We start from the raw sequence: 18,637 nt of genomic DNA, 5'->3' as shown, positions 1-18,637 counted from the left end.
AAAAAATGAAGATTCAGCAAAGTTAAGTAACTTGCTATAGGTTGCAAAAAGATGGGAATAAAATAAAGAGGGAAGACCCAGCCCAAATCCTAAGACTTGGGGATACTTGACTGGACTATATGCCAGAAGCAGAGGGTGAGGCCAGGCTGTCCTTTCGGGCTCCGATGACTAAGATAAGGATACTTGGCTCTGGGCTACAGCAACAAGTCTTAGCCCCAGCAGATTCTCAGCTCAACTTGAGTTTGAACTGGTCTAGTCATTCTACCCTGAATCACTTCCTGTTTTAGGTCTCGCTACACTGCAAAGAAAGGAAAACAAACATGTACATGACACCTTCCTATCACCCTCAAAATCTCTCACAGAGATAACTTATGAATCAAAAGGCGTTTCATGAGACCAGGGTTAAATAACATCCCATCTGAACACGTTCACCGGCATCTAGCGTGAAGCTGGGAAGTGAGGTCTGCAGGCGAGACACTCGCTATTGTCAGGAAGAGAAACAGAAGGCCTTTCTGGATTTTTTTTTTTTTTTTGATTAAATCTTTAGCAGCCTTAGTGCTTTCTCTTTGCTTTTCATTGGGTGCTGAACTACCGGAAGCCGCCTAACAGCCTCATTTTATTCACAAAAGGCGTGGGGGCCATGTCTAATTGTTAAGGGAGAAGGCCATCCTGATCATTTCAACCACTCCGCTGCCTTTGCCAGCTCTCCCTGTGTTGCCTAATGCAGGTTTTCTCCTCATTGTTCTTGTTGTAGCACAAATGTGGCTTAAATTTCACTTTTAAATAATAGCCATGAAACTGCTCAGTATCCAAAGAAAGATGGGATTTAATCCAAGAACCCTCTAAACATATTCACAAGTTATGTTCTCAAACATGTGCAAGATGGGTCTCCCTGGTGGCGTAGGGGTTAAAGTCTCAGCACTATCAAGCTATCACCAGCCACTGTAGCTGGTGATAGCCCCAGCCAGGGAGCTACCCACATGGTGCAGCAGACCTCTCCTGTCTCACCTGCTGCTCCCCTCAGCAGTGCATTTCAGTAGATCTGCCTGTTCTGTTCCCCACTCTGTCTCTGGTGAATCCTCTCACCCCCCACACCTCTGGCCTAGACCCCAGTTCTTGTATGCACAAATAAATAAAAATAATAAATCTTAAAAAAAAGTGCAAGATGCCCCATACCCTGCATAGGCGTATGTACACACTCCACACACATATACACTCATACACACACCATACACACAACACATACACACCACACAACATACATACACTACACACATCCCACAAATACCAAGCATACACACACCACATATATGCACACACCACATATATGCACACACCACAAATACACACACACTTATACACACACCACAAACATGTATACACCACACACACACCATACACACATACACACCACGCATACACACAACTGCATATACACACTACACACACAAATACTGCACATCACACAGATCTAGACACATGATTACAGTTCTCCTGACTCCACTTGCTGCATCTTTCACTTACATAAAAGTTGTTTCTTCTTCCCACTTTTTTGACTGGCTTTACAAAATAAAAAATGGGGACAAATTGTTCACTTAGGAAAAATTTTAGGGTTATGGGCTGAAGTCCTAGAGATTAGAAAAGCATGCTAATTCACTCTCACAAAAGTCTTTTTTTGTGTTCTTTTAGAACACAGAGGGTAGTATGCTGGCGACTGCATCACTTAGAGACAAACCCAGGAGTCAGTGTGGTCCCCAAGAAGGAAAGAAGTTGTCCCAAAGAGGGCGTGACTCTGCTTCATCTCCACTCCATGAGAGGAGAAACTCTGGACTAGAAACCACATCTGATCTTGTCTCCTCTTTCAATTCACACCACGGGTGCCAGTCCCTTCTCAGCATCTCAGAGCTGTGTGACTTTGGGCACCAAACCTCTCTGAGCTCCTGCAGCCTCTGCCGGAAAGTGAGGCCACTCATTCATCAAGAACTATCACTGATTACCTCTGATCTCCATGCGCTGTGGCCATGGAGATCATTCCGTGAATTCAACGCAGCCACCCACTCAGCCATCAGTGAAGCAATTACAGGCAGAAAAGCAAGGAGCCGGAGGCATGACAGAGGCTTCCAACAGGGGTGTGCGCAGGTAATGGGTAACCACAGAGCAGGGTACAGAATGAATTCTGCAGGGAATGGAAAGTAACAGCTTTCCCCAAGGAAGTGACAGCTACTTTGAAAACTAAGAGACAAGACAGAATTTGCCCCAAGCAGTTGGGGATGCCAGCAGAACCGACAGCACGTGCAAAGGCCCACAGGCTAACCTGACAGGTCACAGGGTCAAGCACAGGAGGCAGAAGAGACAGGCCTGAAGAAGTAGGCAGGAGAGCTTACCAGGGCAGCTGGACTGGACTCAGTGACTCCAAACCCCCTCCCAGCCCAAGGGCAGGTTCTGTGGTCTGAGATCCACGTCCTCTGCGTTTCTGGACAGCCCTTTCACTAGCTTGCCCAAGCCGCCCATCCACTCCAGGCCACGAGGGAGACCCCCACCTCCCCACGTGGGTCCTCCTTCTTCCTCTTTCTTTTCCCCTCAGCACTGACTGGGCAGTGACTCAAACAGGGAGCTGTCCTCTTGTCATTTGTTCCTAAAAACTCCACTGGGTCCCCGGCACAAGCAGCCTCTGACGTCTGCCCCCACTCTCAGCCCTCAGGGCAGCCTGGTGGAAGAAACGCTGGAATGATCTGTGTCCCTGCCTGCCTCCTCCAGGACACTACCTGTAAGTTGCTCATCTTGGTGTCCCCAGCCCTTGGTACCATGGCTGGTGCGTGGCAGGTGCTCCAGAATGCATACAGAACTGAACTGATTTCCTCTCTCTACCCAACGCCACTCTATCCAAGGCCATGGCGGAAACCAAAGGCCTAGCATCATGCCAACTCAACAATCCTCCCCCAGGGTCCTTTAGGTGTTCGGGGGCTCTGGAAGCCCAATCTGAAAAGGGACAAGTGCCTCCTTAGTGCACAAAGAGCCTCAGGTCCAGAAGACCGCCCTGACTTCCCACGGTCTCTCAGCAGCATGACAATTATGTCAAAGAGGCACAAAGTCCCTAAAAGGAAGGCTGTCTGGTCAGTCACCCAGACCAGAGGGGTCACTTCTTTTAGGGGTCAGTGCTTAGCACCGTCAGGTCTAAGGGGTTTATCTGCCCACCAATTACACCACACTCTCAGGGCTCAGGATTTTCCAGGCCTTCTCATTGAAGCAAACCTAATTAGGACGGCCCCCGGGAATTGTTCTAGGGACCAAATCTATTTGTGTCTATGAATCATTTCTCTAAGTTAATTCTCTATGATGTGATCTAAGGCTCTAACAATTTTTGAAGAAAAGTTGACTTCCCCAAACCACTGGATTCTTTTTTGCTTTTTCAATGTTTTGTTACTAAACACCTTTTGTTACAACATTTTATTTTTTTTTTTACAAATTCCTTACAAAGGAATTCATCTAATTAAAAGAAGTCATTTCAACTGCTAGCCCCTCCACCCAAAAAATTCCTCATAATTCTCTGTCCTCTTAAGTCTTTTTACTCATAGACTTGTGGCCCGTATTTCCACAAAGGAAGCACTTTTGGGTGGACATTCCTTCGCGCCTTTTTTCTTAACTAAACAGGGCACCTTCGAGACTTTGCTAAACACCACAGAGCAAAACCCAGGTTTCACATTATCAAGTGCTTCTGGAAATTGCGGGGCTGAGACATGGAGGGCAACATTTTCTCGCCTGCTGCATTCAGTAATTATTCGGACCCTTCCCACGTCCCAGTTTGTAGAAGAAACAGACAAAGGAAAATCGGTGTTTTCCTTACTCCATCTTGGGGAGCAAACCCCACGCCCCAAGTTCATCAGAGTCACTGATGGCCGAAAAGTTGAAGCCACTATTTTCCCACAAGTCAACTATTCGCTCTCAAGTTGTCCAGCATGGAGGGTCTCCTTCCTGCTTAAGCAGAGTCCATGGAAGAGGAGGGAGAAAACTTTACCACCGCTGGGCCCCAACCCTGCAGAATTGAGCAGACTCTCTCAGGATGAAACCCCAGCAGCGGTTTTGCAAGGCTCCCCAGGTGACTGCCGAGCAAGAGGGACCAGGAAGCGCCGGCAGGGTAAGTCATTAGTGGAAGGAAGCCCACGGGGAACCGTCTGTGGAAGTGAAGAACTCCCTGTAATTAAATAAAATAGCAGATGGAAAAGTACCTAGCGGTGCCTGCTACCCAGAAGACACTTAATACATGTTAATTAAACAAAAAAATATATAATTCAAATAATTACTCCTCTCTTCGGTGAATTCACCTTCTAATTTTATTGGCTTGTTTATCACTTTTTCTTTTTTCCTGGCCATGACTCATTCTATGCCTGTTCATAAAAGAATGAAGGTAGACCCACCAGCCCGGTCAATTGCTAGAGTTCTGTAGTGTGTCCAACAACGCTTAATCATTTATTTAATAAAACCTTCCCCCAGAACCGTGGCTAATACATACTAAACACTCAGTAAGTGTTAGCTATTTATAATAATTGCTACTATTATTCAGAATCCATGATACTTTTTCTAAACCAGGTTGAAACTTATTTTATACTTTTAGGATTTGGCAGTAATGTGTACAAGTAAGTATCAAGGCCCAGGCTCGTTGTAAGGCCAGAAAAAACCAAGATGCAGTCTGGAAAATATTGGCATTGGGAGGAGACCTCCCTGGCTCCAGTGCCCCTCGACCTGTTTCAGGGAGTGGGTCTCCTGGCCACGGCTGCTGTGTATCCTTATTTGCCAAGTTCACAGCACGCTGGGGGATAGGATGCGCTGGGGGATAGGATGTCTTTTGAACCACATTCCCAGCTGCTTAATTTCCTAGTGCTCATTAGCTCTGAAAATCTTACATGACCATGGGGCCCATGATCTCAGCAGTATCACCCTGATCTGCAATTCAGGGATACATCTAATCCCTAAACTGGGGATGTAAAGAACATATGCGAAGGTTCCTCCTGCGCGCGTGCACACACACGTACTCAAAATATACCTCTGCTTCCTACAATCTGATACTAGGAATATGCAGGATTCTTATGACCCTCAATGCAAACTCACCCCTGGGATGCGAATCCCATACACATTCAAATTCTTTTACGATCGCATAACTGATTCTAGGGCCCATCACTGTTCAAAAGAATTCCCGGGTTCAGCCCGCCCCTCTCAATGTAACCAAGGTCAGTTTCAAGTGTTTTGCTATAACAACATTTAAGCTTCTTTCATTCACATGCCTTCTGGGGTTGAGACCGTAGAGGGCACACAGAACCAGGAGATGGCGCAGGCACCCCCACCCCACCCCCAACATCCAGGGCCAGATCTGGGAGATACTGCCAGTCTATGGGGCGCTTCTCTTTCAAAGCTAACACTCAGCAATCGTCTTCGTTATCACACCACTTTAAATTCCTTCTCTTCTAGAACTGTGGCCCATTTTCAGGATCCGATTCTGAAGCAGGACAGAATCACACACTCTTTTCACATGTTGCTTAACCATTCTCCTCACATAGCTGATTTCACTTAAGATACATATATACCATGGAATATTACTCAGCATTCAAAAAAGATAAACACATGCAATTTGCAGCAACATGGATGGCACTGGAAGGGATCATGCTCAGCGAAATAAGCCAAAAAGAAAAAGAAAAATACCGGATGGTCTCACTCATAGCAGGAATCTAGAAAACTTAAATAAGGGACCAGGAAAATGAATATAAGAAAGTGAAAATCAAAATCAACAAAAAACTATGAACCAGAGACACTTGTTGGGGGGTGGGGGGCGGGAGGGGAAGGATTGGGGTCAGAATGGGGCATTTGCAATTGTATGGGGGAATATAAAAATAAAATTTAATATTAAAAAAAAAAAAAAAAAAGATACATCCAAGCCTCGCATTTCCCTTGGCCTTGGGATCTGCTCATATATAACCTGATTTAATGAAGCTGTAGCACTTGCATGCTGCGTCCCGGAGACGATTTGCCTTTGCCCTTAGGAATTCTGTCCCTGCGCTGTCCAAGATGATGGCACCACCCACCGTGGCTACTGAGCACCGACCTCTGGTCAGTGTCACTGAATTAACTTCAATTAATTCATATTTAAATAGCCCAATGTAGCTGGTGGCTAACGTATGGGACAGCTCAGCCCTGGTTTCACAGATGTGGAACAAGGTCTGTCCCTGTGACAGGAGTGAGCTTTGGGGTCAGACCAACCTGAGGCCGGCAGCTGGAGCCACAGAGTCCCATGAGAAGGTGCATGGGCGACGCGCACTGGGAACTGGGAGACCTTGTGCCAGGTCACCGAAGTGTGGCCTGAGCCAGCCAGGAGGCAGGAATCCAGGTCCCTCATAGAGCAGGTGGGAGGCAGCACCTTTCAAAGCCGGGGCACCCCCAGTGCCCACTGAGTGCTTCAGGCTGGCCATCCACCCAGGGGATCACCTGGGGTGGGTCCTGGGCAGCATGGGCCCGTCTGTCTGCAGAGGGCACCTCGCTTGCTCCCCGCTGTGCACGCCACATCCAAAGCAGGGAGCAGGGAAGCAGCGTGGAGCAGCTGCTCAGCCCCCTGGGACAGGTCTTCCCTGGAGCCTCTCCAGGGCTTAATGAATCCACCCCACCCCCTCCGCAGGAAGGCAGGAACAGGCGGTGGGTCCCAGGAGAAGCAAGTGGCAGATCTGAATCACCAGGGGAGCTTTTTAAAAACAGTGTTCCCAGAACTGGGAACCTGGTCTCCGGTGACTGGCGCACAGCTGGGGACTGGGGAGTTTTCATCTGAAGGCTTGGGAAGGGGATTCTTGAGGAGCAGCATTATCTGGGGCTGGGGGCACCACCCTTTGTTAGCAAATCCCCCCTGGCTTCAGGGCCCTGAGGCCAGCCCTGCACACTGCTGCTCCCTCCTTCCCTCCCTGCCTCCCACCCCTTAGCAGAGCCCCTTCTGCTTCACCAGAGCAACCTGCCCCTGTGTCAGGTGCTGCCCACTAACCCCTGGGCACCCAAGGGCAGCTGTAGCCATCCACCTCTCCTTCTGACTCTCAGGGCTGGGCCAGCACTAAGGAAGCCAGCGAGAACACTATTATTGTGGTTGTCACCTCAGTTCACTGAAAAGGAAACCAGCTCGTGGAGATGAAGTGAGTCACCAAGGCCCATGATGCCGGGGGCGGGGCTGTGACAGGAAGTCAGGCTCCTGGGTTCCTTCTCTTCCTGACGCCCCAGGATGCTGCCCATTGCTCCCCCATCCCCCCCCAAGGCTCACACTTTTCTCTCCCTCTCACAGCTTCTCCACAGACTCTGCCGTTCAGGATGACATATCATTCTGGGCTCTCATTCCTAAGACCCCACTCTCCTCAAAGTAGTCTGTGGGGTCTTCCTAGAACACCCTTCGGGCACCACACACGGGAGTGGTTTTTCCACAGCCTCAGAGCATAACACCCAGGGTGGCCATTTAGAAGCTGAGCAGACTTGGACATGTCCCTTAACCTCTCTGGGCTCTGCTTCCCCAGTGGTAAAATGGGGATGATGCTATTGACCAGTGAAGTTAGCGGTGAGGATTATGGGATGGCCCTGGCCAGCCAGTAGGAAGGACCAGCAGGGAGCAGCCCTGTGCACACCTCACTGGCTGTGCTCCATATTCTGGCCCCCAGAGCTTCTCCTCTGGTCTTCATCCTTCCTCTCCCCACAAGCCAGCCTGCGTCGGCTGACCTCCCCCCAATGTCCTTACACGAGGCCTCTCTTCTGGGGCCCCTGGGCCCCCCCCGGAGGACCCGTGGCTAGTGAGGTGGCTGAGGCACCAACTATCACCCCCAGAAATAATAAACGAGAAGTAACTTTTTTCATTCCTCATTCCAGACTTCCTTAATTAAAATCAAGTACTTGTTTACTCTCCAAGGCCTATAAACCTGAATTGCTCACAGGGAAAAAGAAATGCTTAGGTGCAAAGAGCGTGGGTGTGGGCAGAGGTGCCCAGTGGGACCTCAGAAGAAAGGGCAATTACACTTAATAACCACACAGCTGGGGTGCACAGCTGGGGTGCACAGCTGGGGTGCACAGGCAAAGCCATCGTTTCCAGAGCTACCACCCCCTGGTCTCCATCAACATCCACAGAAATCAATGGTGTATTCACTGTGACAGGCCCACTAAAGATCATTTGAGGGTGTGAGCGTGAGTAGGGGTGGGGGAGCGATGGAAGTGAGGCAGTCTCCTCCAGCCCCACCCCAAGCTTTCAAGCGAGCAGGAAGTTGTTCAGCTGCTTCAGCCGGCCTGGCTGTGCCTGCTGCAGAAACCCTGTGCTGAAACCCTGTGCTGTGCCTGCTGCTTCCAAACAGGCTGGGAAAACGACCCCCCTCGCCCTCCCCGCCTTCTTGGGGAGAGGGCCTTCCCCTAGCACTCCCAGACTTCCTCTCTCCTTTCCCAGGACCCAGCAGGGAAAGAATTAACACCAGGTATTGTGGAGGCTTCCAGAAAGTTCTCTGATGGATGCCCAATGTTAAACATTTTGACCATCTCCCCCACCCCCAGGCCCAGGAAAGGGGAGTGGTGAATGCAAACAAAATTCTGAGGGTGTCAGAAGAGGAACAGGCCTCAGTAACAGCTTGCTGGGGTAGTAGAGGGGGAGAAGGAGGATGGAGTCACGAGGGAGCAGCACCAAGGACAGAAAGGTGGCACAAGCACTCACTGCGGCCAAGTTCAAGTCACCACGGAGGCAGAAGCCTCCCCAACCAGGTGAAGGAAGGTCTGCACTGAGCTCCCACCCTAACTGAAGCAGGCAAACGGACCCCTGGCATCACCAGGGATGGCTGACAGCTTGCCTGCACATCCTCAGGCCCTTCTGATGGCACCCAGTTCCCACAGGGCTTCCCTCCCCTCCCCTCTATGTCCTCCTGGGTCTACTATATTCCCCAGGGACGAGCAGTCAAAGCATGGACTCTTCTAGAACCAATGGGTGGGTCAAGAGCAGAACATGTGACCCTCACTAGACAACAGGAGTCCTCTACTGGTTCAAGAACAGACATGTGACCCTAACTAGCTAGTAAGTCTTTTCCTGGTTCAAAAATGAACATGTGACTCTAACTGGCCAGTAAGATGCTCCTTAGCACACTGGCTGAAGGGGTGCCTTTTCTTCCTCCTTGGGTTGTTAATAGAAGAGGGACAGAGGCCTGAATACAAGCTGTCAGCAGCCTCTTGCCATCTCAAAAGGAGACACTGCCTGGAAACCCAGGAGGTGGGAAGGGAGGGTCAAGAAAAAGGAGGGACAAAGCCCAGCCAGTATGGCTTGAGCCCTGGATCAGCAGATCAGGTTGCCTGACACAAATCACCCTTTTTATGCCTAAGCCAGCTTGTTGTTGGTTTCCATCACTTGCCATCCAGAGAATGGGCTGTCAGTCCTCAGCAGGCTAAAGAGCGACTGCTGGGTGCTACCGGGCCTGCTTCCTGCCCCAGCCAGCAGGCCACAAGCCCACCAATTCAAGCAAACAGAACACCCCTCTCTCACAGAGGACCCCCACACCCTGCTCTCACCCGCCACCTCTCACACTGCCACTCGTCACCTTTTCTAATACATAACCCTTGGGGGCCGGTGCCACTGAGTGTGATGCAAGTTCCTTCAACACAGCTACGAGGCCAAGGCCACTGCCACCTCGCCCCAAGATTGGGCTCCCACACCAACCTTCTAGTTCAGTCACAAACCCACACAGAGACTCCTCCCTGCCAGGCATATGCACACTGCACCCTGGGAGTGTTTGCATTCCCAGTTGGCACTGTAAACTTTTTTTTCTTTATTTAAAGAACAGGTTTATTAGGGAAGGGATAAAACAGCTCAAGACACTTGCATAGACACAGGCGGGCAGGAAGAACTACCCCAGAAGGGACAGGTTTGCTAAGAGAGGCCTGCATGGTTGCAGGCAGGCAGCCTCTTGCAGTCATGGGCAGGCAGGAAGGCTGCTGCCCAGCAGAGGGAGAGAGTTGGTGAAAAGAGGCACCTGCGTAGGCACAGGTGGGCAGTGGGATGGCTGCCGGCACCATAAACTTGAGGACAAGGTTGATTCCTCAGGCCATGTAACCCACATCCTATCCACTGAGGTGAAGCCCCCCACTCCTCTTCAGGATTAAGTAAAAACTGAAAGAACCTCAAGACACGGCCGCTACCCCTCCATGATGCTCAAGGCCCTGCCATAAGGCTTTCAAATACCCACCTACGAGGCTCTGGGTTAAATAAGCCTTGTTGGTCAATTAAAGCTTTTGTTTTGCCCTGTTTCCACCCCGGGGGGAAATGACCAGCTGTGTACATTTCACCCAAAGACACAGGAAATAGCCTTTATCAGAACTTCTCTGGACTCTGAATATAAACAAATAGCATTTACAATCACAATGCAGAGTTTGTTTCAAAATAGATGTTAGAGCTTTGTGGGGGGCAACCCTAACATTTTACAGAAGTGGAAACTGAGGTTTCGAGAAGTGATGTGACACATCAAGGTCACACAGGCAGGAGGCGGAGGAGCCCGGGCTCTGGGGTCGCTGCGTTTTCCCTCTCAACACTGATAAATAGCTTCACTGTCTTGGAAGCACACAGACCCCTTCCCCTGAAGCTCTGGGTCTCTCCTCACGTAGTGTTTTCTTAGAACACGAGCGAATACACGCTCACTTAAAACTGCAAGCCACAGAGACATTCTGAGTGTACTTTCTGCTCTCTGTGTCCATCTCACTTGCGTGTCTAAAAAATGGGGTCTCTTCTGGCACAGCAACTGCGAGCTGCTAAGCCTCCGACTCTGTGTAGTTTCTCACCCCCCTGCTACCCGTAAACAGCACCAAACTGGCAACCCGACAGGAACAGCTGCTGGTGGCGCAATGACAGGCGGCTCTGCTTCCTGAGGTGGGTCTGGGCGGCTGCTTCTGCCCATCCCAGCCCCCCTCCACCCCGCATGAATGCTGCCCTGAGGACAGCCGGTCATCGCTCAGTGTGGGTCTGTTCTGCGGTGGCGTTGGCCTCTCACGAACCCCTAAAGGAAAAGCATCTTGCCAGTTGACCCTGATTCCAGAACCAGCCCACACTCTGAATTGCTGCTGCTTCTTTCACTCATTGTGAGGTCGTGGACAAGTCCCTTAGTGTGCAGAGCCTCAGTTTCTTCCCCAGGAAAAACCAACAGGAATGTCACCCACCGAACAGGGTCAAGTCCCTCAAGTGCGGCCTTAGGCCTCAGCTGCTGCCCCAGCCCCCATCAACTGCTTGGCCAACAGCTTCCCGTCTACACCATGCTCCGGAGCAGGGGCAAGTCCTGGGTGCTGCCTGCCCGCCTGCCGGGGACTGGCCACACTGTGGTCAGATGCCCCCCATCAGCCCCAGGGTCAGGTCGTCCAGACATGACTGTGAAGCTTGGTGTTCGTGTTTCTGCAGAAAGTTGTGAAAATCTCTAACAGTCACGGTAAAATGACTCACGTTTTTCCACATGGGAGCCAATGGATTGAAAATAAGTCACTAAAACTCCTTTAGCTACAGCAGGAGAGAGGGGCAGCATTTAGAATGTTTCTTCCCCTCTTTGACCAAGTATTAGTTGTGAAAAGAGTGCAGCTCAAGTGTAGCCAGAGGAGGGGTTGCCCTTCCAGAAAAACCTGCGAGCAGCAATGGTAGCTGCTGGTTGGGCTCTAAGGAAACAGCGGAGAGATGCCTCCTGTTTGTGTGCCAGTTGGAGCAGTGTCTCCCAGAACACGGAGGCGCCAAAGTAACTCTAGACAAGATTCTCTCATTTACAAGAACGGGTGGTGACAGTCTTAGAAGCACACAGACCCCTTCCACTGAAGTTCTGAATCTCTCCTCACATAAATAATTTGCATGTCCACACAATGACATCCAGAGTCTCTGAGGTTTAGTTTCACTGTCCGCCATAAACATTTCCAAATAAAAACATACAAATAAACAAAAAACCCAAACGAAGGCCCTGGTGGCGCACCCTGCAGGCTGCGTAAGCGGCATGTGTGATGCTGGGACTTCCTTGGCCAATCTCTGTCCAAAATGAAGCTTGTGTTCTGTTTACTGCTTCGCTGTGGCGGAACAGGGGCACCCACCTGCCACCAGGCCACCTTCACATCTGGGTCTCAGCCCCTCTGCACAAGTCCCACCTTCCAGGAAGAGACCAATCTACAGGTGTCTGCTTGCCACCATGGGGCTGAGTGAAAGAAGCCAACATAAGGAAGCTCGCAGCATATGATTCTATTTATATACAATGGCCCAAAGGCAACTTTATAGAAAAATCCATATATACAAAAGACTAGCGGTTACCAGGGGCTGGGGGGTGGGTTGGGGGGGATGGGCAGGCCCTAACTGTAAATGGACATGAGGGATCTTACTGGGAGGATGAAAAGGTTCTAAAATTATAGTGTGGTCAGGGCGGCACCACCTGGGAAAGTGACCAAGAGTCACTAAATTGTATATTTGAAAGGGGTGGATTTCACGATATGTAAAACACACCTTGCATTAGTTTCCTCTGGCTGCTGTAGCAAATTACCACACATTCAGGGGCTCGAAATGCCACAAATTTATTATTTTATGATTCTGGAGATCAGGAGTCCAGCATGGGCTTCAATGGGCTGACATGAAGGTCCGCAGAACCTCATTCCCTCCAGACACCCCTGGGAGAACCTGTTCCCATCCTTCTCCAGGGTCCTCTCTCCCCTTTCAAAGCTAGTGGTGTGGCGGCTCAAAACCTCTGAGTGACCCTGTTTCCATCTCGCTCCACCTTCTCTGACTCTGCCGTGTCCAGGTTACAAGGATTCCTGTGCACTGGATAATCTGGGATAATAGTCTCGACACCTCCTGAGCCTTAACTTAGTCACAGCTACAAAGTCTCCTTTGTCATAAGGTTGTCACAGTTCTGGGGATTAGGATGTGGACAGCTCTGGGAGGTCATTATCCACCCACACTGCACCTCAAGAAAGCAGTGAGCCAGTGAAGTGTGGTCAGCAGAGAGGGTTCAACAGGTGACCCGTCTAGAACTTCCCCAACAAAGAGTCAGGCCCTCGGGAGCCCTGACTGCGTGCCCCGCAGCAGAAATGGATTCAAAACCTAGCGGGGAATGGGGTATGAGAAACTAGATCCTGGCAAGACACCCTGGATAACCAGTCAAGTTCTAGATGCAGAAGAGGATGAGGGGAGAGAGAGAAATGTCTTTAGTTCTCACTGGCTTAACCCCCAGCCCACGCCCCCACCCATTGTCAATTCTAAGGGAAAAGAAGTTTCCTATCTGCAAAACTGAGGTCTTTCGGAGTTGTGAAATTTCCCTCCAGCGATTATTTAAAGGAACCCACATGAAGTTAGGCCCCAGACAATGTCTGCTTTTGGCTGGTACCTACACGCACTCATGTGGTGACACCCCCTCAGCAGGCACCAGGGCCAGCCTGTGCTCAGCGTGGAAAAACAGTGACCCCTGTACACTCTGGTGGCCACAGGTGATGCCTCTCCCCGGCCCAAGCTGGTAACGCTGCCCCAGGACACTACCCGCCCAGACCCCCTCAGGCCTGCCCCGCACATGCACATGGTGCTGTCTTCTCCGTCTCTTCCAAGAGCTGTATTCGCTCTAGGGCTAGCACGGTGCTGGCACAAAGACCGTATCCAGTAACACTTGCATCGACACGTGTTGTATATACTGCATGTCTTATATATATGTTTTTAATTGCAGCACACAGTATTTGAAAAACGCTTCTTTCCACATACATGCACACATAGATATAAGTTCTATGTACACAGTTGACCCCTGAACAACCCCATTTTGAACTGCAGGGGTCCACTTACACGTGCTTTTCTCCCTATCAGTGGGTTCTGTGTTCATGGACTTGACTAATCACCGATGTTGATTGGTTGCATCCATGAACGTGGAAGCTGCCGATCCAACTTTGAGTTACACCCTGATTTCCAACTGCACTGGGTTCAGCATCTGCAGGACAGGTGCCAGCCTAGTTCCACGCCCCGAATGCTCACTGAGCACGTGCTTACCAAGTGCCAGACATTGTGCCAGGCTGTGGAGGTGAAATAATGAGCAGAGAGATGTGGTCTCTGCCTCCAGGGAGTGGGGGAGACCCAATAAATAGGTGATAAACCACGCAGGCGACAAACAAATCGAGAGGAGGACCTTGAGGGGAAGGAAGTGTTGCGATGAGGGGGGAAGACCTGCAAGAAAGACCATCTGGGGAGGAGAGACTGAAACTGAGCAAGGAGGCATCTGCTTGGCTAGGACCCTGGGACACACTCCCAGGCAGAGGGAACAGCATCTGTCAAGGGTTAAGAGCCCTGCTCTGCAGGAACAGAGAAGCAGGTAGGCCGCAGCTGATGAGGATGAGCAGAGGCAGCAGGGAGTTCAGAGGAAGGCAGGGGTTAGGCCTTCACCACCTTGGTTTTGTTTCTTCTGAACTGATAACAGAAAGCCCTTGAGGTTCTACACAAAGAGGTGTTGTTGTGATCTGATTTAATTTTAGGCAAAATGAGAAGACTGAATTGGGGGTGGGGGGTAGATAATGTCCCCCAGCACCTTGACCACCTGTCAAAAGTGAGAAAGGACTCAGCCAGCATGACTTTACTCCATTTTTCAGATATCTGATGAGCACCTAGTATGTACCAGGCAGGGTAATAAATGCTGGAGATTCTGAGATGAAGGAGACACAGGCCCTGTTCTCCTCGAGTCTAAAATTTTTACCATCCAAGGCCAGCCAGTTTGCACAGATGAGAAGAATTTTACTCAGAACAGTACTTCTAAAAGGGTACAGAGATGCAGAGCTCTGGATCAAAACACTGTCCTTATTGTCTCCTCTATTATTTATTAGCTTACTCTTACCCTATTTCCAAACTCTTCCTATTCCCAAAAGAGGTCTGATTGCTGTCCACAAAGAAGGATCTGAGAAGATAACAGAAAATGACAGTTTCAAAGGAAATAGACTGAACCTGAGGGCTCTGATAGCTGCTATGATTGAGCATAAATTTGGTTTTGAGCTTCCTGGCAGCCAGGGCAAAAAGGTATAAGGAATAAGGCAAAAGAGAAACCTTTCCTCTCTGGAACACAGCTCTTCCTGGCTGTCCCTAAACTCCAAAATCAAAGATGGGGTCTAGCCTGGGAAGGGCAAAGAGTGGTGCTTTGGGTAAAGGCACCGTCTAATTCATCTTGTGCATTACAAAACTCAACATCTTCCTTATAAAATAGGTTCTTAGTTCTGCTAGTTACAAAGCTAGGAATTGCCATTTCTTGATAATTTTATCTTTCACAGTCCCCCTTCCTCATTATCAACTTCACACACACTCAATTAGTCCCAAGGTTTATCAAGTCCACCTCCCAAAACAGGTCTCAAATCCGTTCTTTCCTTTTAATGTCCAGCACCACTGCCTTTCAGCTGGGAACCTAGTCTCAGCCTCCTCCTAACAGCGCTCTTGCCTCTAGGTTGGCTCTTTCCTACAACGTGACCACAGTGATTTTCGACCTCAGCCTCTGGCGGCAGAACCCTTCTGTTTTCAGTCCTCTCATGACTGGACTCATTCCACACTCTCCTGCCAGCTGGCAGCCATATGAGGTGGGCAGGACTGCCCATGGTTCTCTCAGGGGCAGAGCCTGGCTGATGCAAGGCCAGCAGTCCCAGAGGTTCTAATCCCTACGTCACAGTGAGTGGTTCTAGGGAGCAGGAACCCACAGCTAAGCCCATCAGCACACAGGCTTCTCCAGGTCACAGGGATTGGCTCCAGGGAATCATCACCTAAGCTGGCCCAGGAAGAACGGGGAAAGAGAAGTAGATGTGAAGGGTGGAACTGTGGCAGCCAATTTACTACCACGAGGGAGGTAGCCTGAGGCCAGCACTCACAGGGAAGGAAAAGCTGAGAGAAAAACAGAGCCAGGAGCAAAATCAGGCCCACTCCATCTTGTCAATAAAGTTTTATCAGAACGCAATCAAGTTCACTCACTTATGGATTGTGCTGCTGGGCCCACGACAGCAGCAGGGCAGAGCAAGTGGGACAGAGACCACATGCATGGTCCAGAGCCTAAGAATTTACTGTGTGAGTCTTTACAGAAAGAGGCTGCCAACCCCAAGCATACAGGTCATCTCCTGGCTTCTGCCTCCCCTTCCAGACTGCCCATCCACCAACCTCTGCCTCCCTGCCAAGCTGACACCTGTCACCTCCCTGGTGTGGTTATGCTAGAAAACCTCCTCTCTGCCCATCAGGCCTGGCTGACTCCTTGCATCCTGCTAACCCAGCTCAGGTGTCATCTCCTCCTTGCAGGTCTCATCAGGCACCTGTGCCTGCCTCTATCCTCCCAGCATGCTGGGCACAATCACCCAATTGTGTGCGGTCTCTATCTCCGGACAGTAAGCTCCTTATGGTGGGCTGTGGCTTAGCTCTGTATCCGGTGCTTAGCACGGTGCCTGACACAGCATAGGCGGCCGGCGTCCACTGGCCAGAACTGCAGGAAGCCTGGGCAGGGAGGTGGGGGGGGGGATCAGGCTGGATGGGGCCTCCACCAGCAAAAGGGAGCACGCAAAGCAAGCTCCCCTCTCCCACCATGTCCCCAAGATCCACAGGGGAGCCTGGGTGGAGGCCTCTGTGGAAGGTGTCCATTAGGGTTGATCAGCTGGGCTATCCTATGGGAAGAGGGATTTCCCAGGAGACTGGGAAGCTCTCGGAAGCCACAGGCAGGTAGAAGAACCAGAAGGAGCTGGGTAGAGGTGGGAGACGGCCCCGACCCAGCCTTGGGGTATCTGCTGGGGAGACTCGACTCTGAATCACCGCTAACTGGGCCCAAGACTCTAAGCCATGTGGCCAACAGGTAGCAGCTTCAAGCCATAATTCACACGGGGGGCCAACCAGGAAGATGAGTAGGATGCTGAGCACCCCAAAATGCAGAAAGTACCCAAGATCCATGCAGCCACCAAACCATAGAATTAAGTAAATGAGGTGCAAGAGCCCATCTCGCCCTAACGGGGTCTCACAGGATCAACTCCGGAGCTCCCAGGGTGGCGAAAATGAGGGAGAGGTCTCTGCAAGTCTACACAGCCCCAGAGCCAAGTGTGAACAAAGGAAGTGTTTCTTCATCTCTCGCCACAGAGAGCAAGTGTCAAGCAGAATTTCAAGCAGCTGCAATTGCAAAACATCTGAAGTAGCAGCAAAAGGTCATTGTCAGGAACATCCCTCTCCTACCTCATGAAGTCAGTGACAGCTACATTCTGATGAACTTAAATTGCCATGAGCTGAAGTTCATTCATTTGTTCATCTGTTCATCGACTCATTCCTTCTGCAAAGGGAGCCAAGGCCCAGATGTGCCAGGCCCTGTGCTGGGCACAGGGGTGACAAAGATGAATCAGTTGCCTTTCCTGACTTCCAGACATTCAGCTGGAGGAGAGGACAAAAAAAGTGCATTTGCACCAGGGATGACAACTGTAACGAGGGTTAGAATCAGGGTGTGAATATGGGCTTCAGAACTTTTTCAGCATCTGCAGGGCATCACTCGACACACACACACACACACACACACGTCACCAGCCCTGGGTCTGCAGTTCAGCAACAAGGCTGCGCATCCCAGCTGGCTAGTATTAGGAAGGCTGCTGGCTGCGGTTCTGCTTCCCAGGGTGGCGGGCACCAGGGCACAGGCTGACACTGGGCAGCCACGCTCCAGAGGACTAGCTCTTTGTGACATCTAGTCCTCAGGACACTGAAAGTGGAAGTCAATGTCCCCTCCACAAATCATCACACCCACACCTGCCATTCGACTTTTCTGGTTGGACACCTTTGCTCACCTTTGCTGGGCTCATTCACTGAACACCTGCTATACATGCAGCACTTTTCTTAGAGCTAGGAATCTAAGCCCTGTCCTGTTTGGGTGCCACTTCCTCTGGGAAGCCCCCTTTGATCTCTGAGGCTGGGTTTCTTGTCACGCCTTCTGTCCACCCTCCCCTCAAGCAGTTCCCATGGGCCAGTACCATAGCTGTCTGTCTTCCCACCCTGGTTGAGATGGAAAAGGGACTCATCTGCCTCTGGCGCACAGCCAGGAAGAACGGATGCCCTCAGTAAGAACCCATGAGAACACCTGAGGGCACGGGGAAATGAAACCAAGGGAGCTGGGCAGGTAAGTCTCTAAAGTAAGAACCTGGCATAGTCATCCTGCCTTGGGTTCTGGATCAGGAAATTTGTCTCAGAAAGCTCCGGGGAGCTGCTTAGGTTGTTCTTGCTAGAACTAGCTGTGCCTCCAGCCCCATGCTCGTCATACCCATTTCCATACCCACGCCCCACTCCAGACAGCCTTTACCCCTCCCTCTCTGCACACCTTAGAGTTCTAGCTGTCTTTCTGAGGTCAACTTAATATCAGGACCTCCTGGGCCACCCCCTCCCCCTGGGGTATTTCTGTAAATACCCTGCAGATAGCAGACTGCAATTAAAGGAGTAGATTCCCAAGAATGGAATGTCAGGTACTCCTTTATTCCTTAAGCACACAGTGAGCACCTGTGGGGGGTGCTATTCTACGGGCAGAGAAACAGTGGGTAGTACCAGCAAAAAGCACTGCCTTTTAAGGTCTGAGGGTGAAATGGTGCCAGGAAAAGGCAATGTCCCTTTGGTGAGCCAATGAACAAATGAATGAGTGAATGAATG

At 50.5% G+C, this 18,637-nt stretch overlaps 1 protein-coding gene across 3 annotated transcripts in view; it reads right to left on the bottom strand.

Moving 5' to 3' along the window:
* CYRIB (CYFIP related Rac1 interactor B) overlaps positions 1 to 18,637 on the bottom strand; it is a 128,427-nt gene that overhangs the window by 93,958 nt on the left and 15,832 nt on the right. The gene's annotated exons all lie outside the window — the stretch shown is intronic.

This window comes from Talpa occidentalis, unplaced genomic scaffold (assembly GCF_014898055.3).
Source record: "Talpa occidentalis isolate TD23 unplaced genomic scaffold, MPIMG_talOcc4v2.1, whole genome shotgun sequence".
In the NCBI taxonomy this organism is placed as follows: domain Eukaryota; kingdom Metazoa; phylum Chordata; class Mammalia; order Eulipotyphla; family Talpidae; genus Talpa; species Talpa occidentalis.
This window is presented reverse-complemented; position numbering and strand designations above follow the sequence as displayed.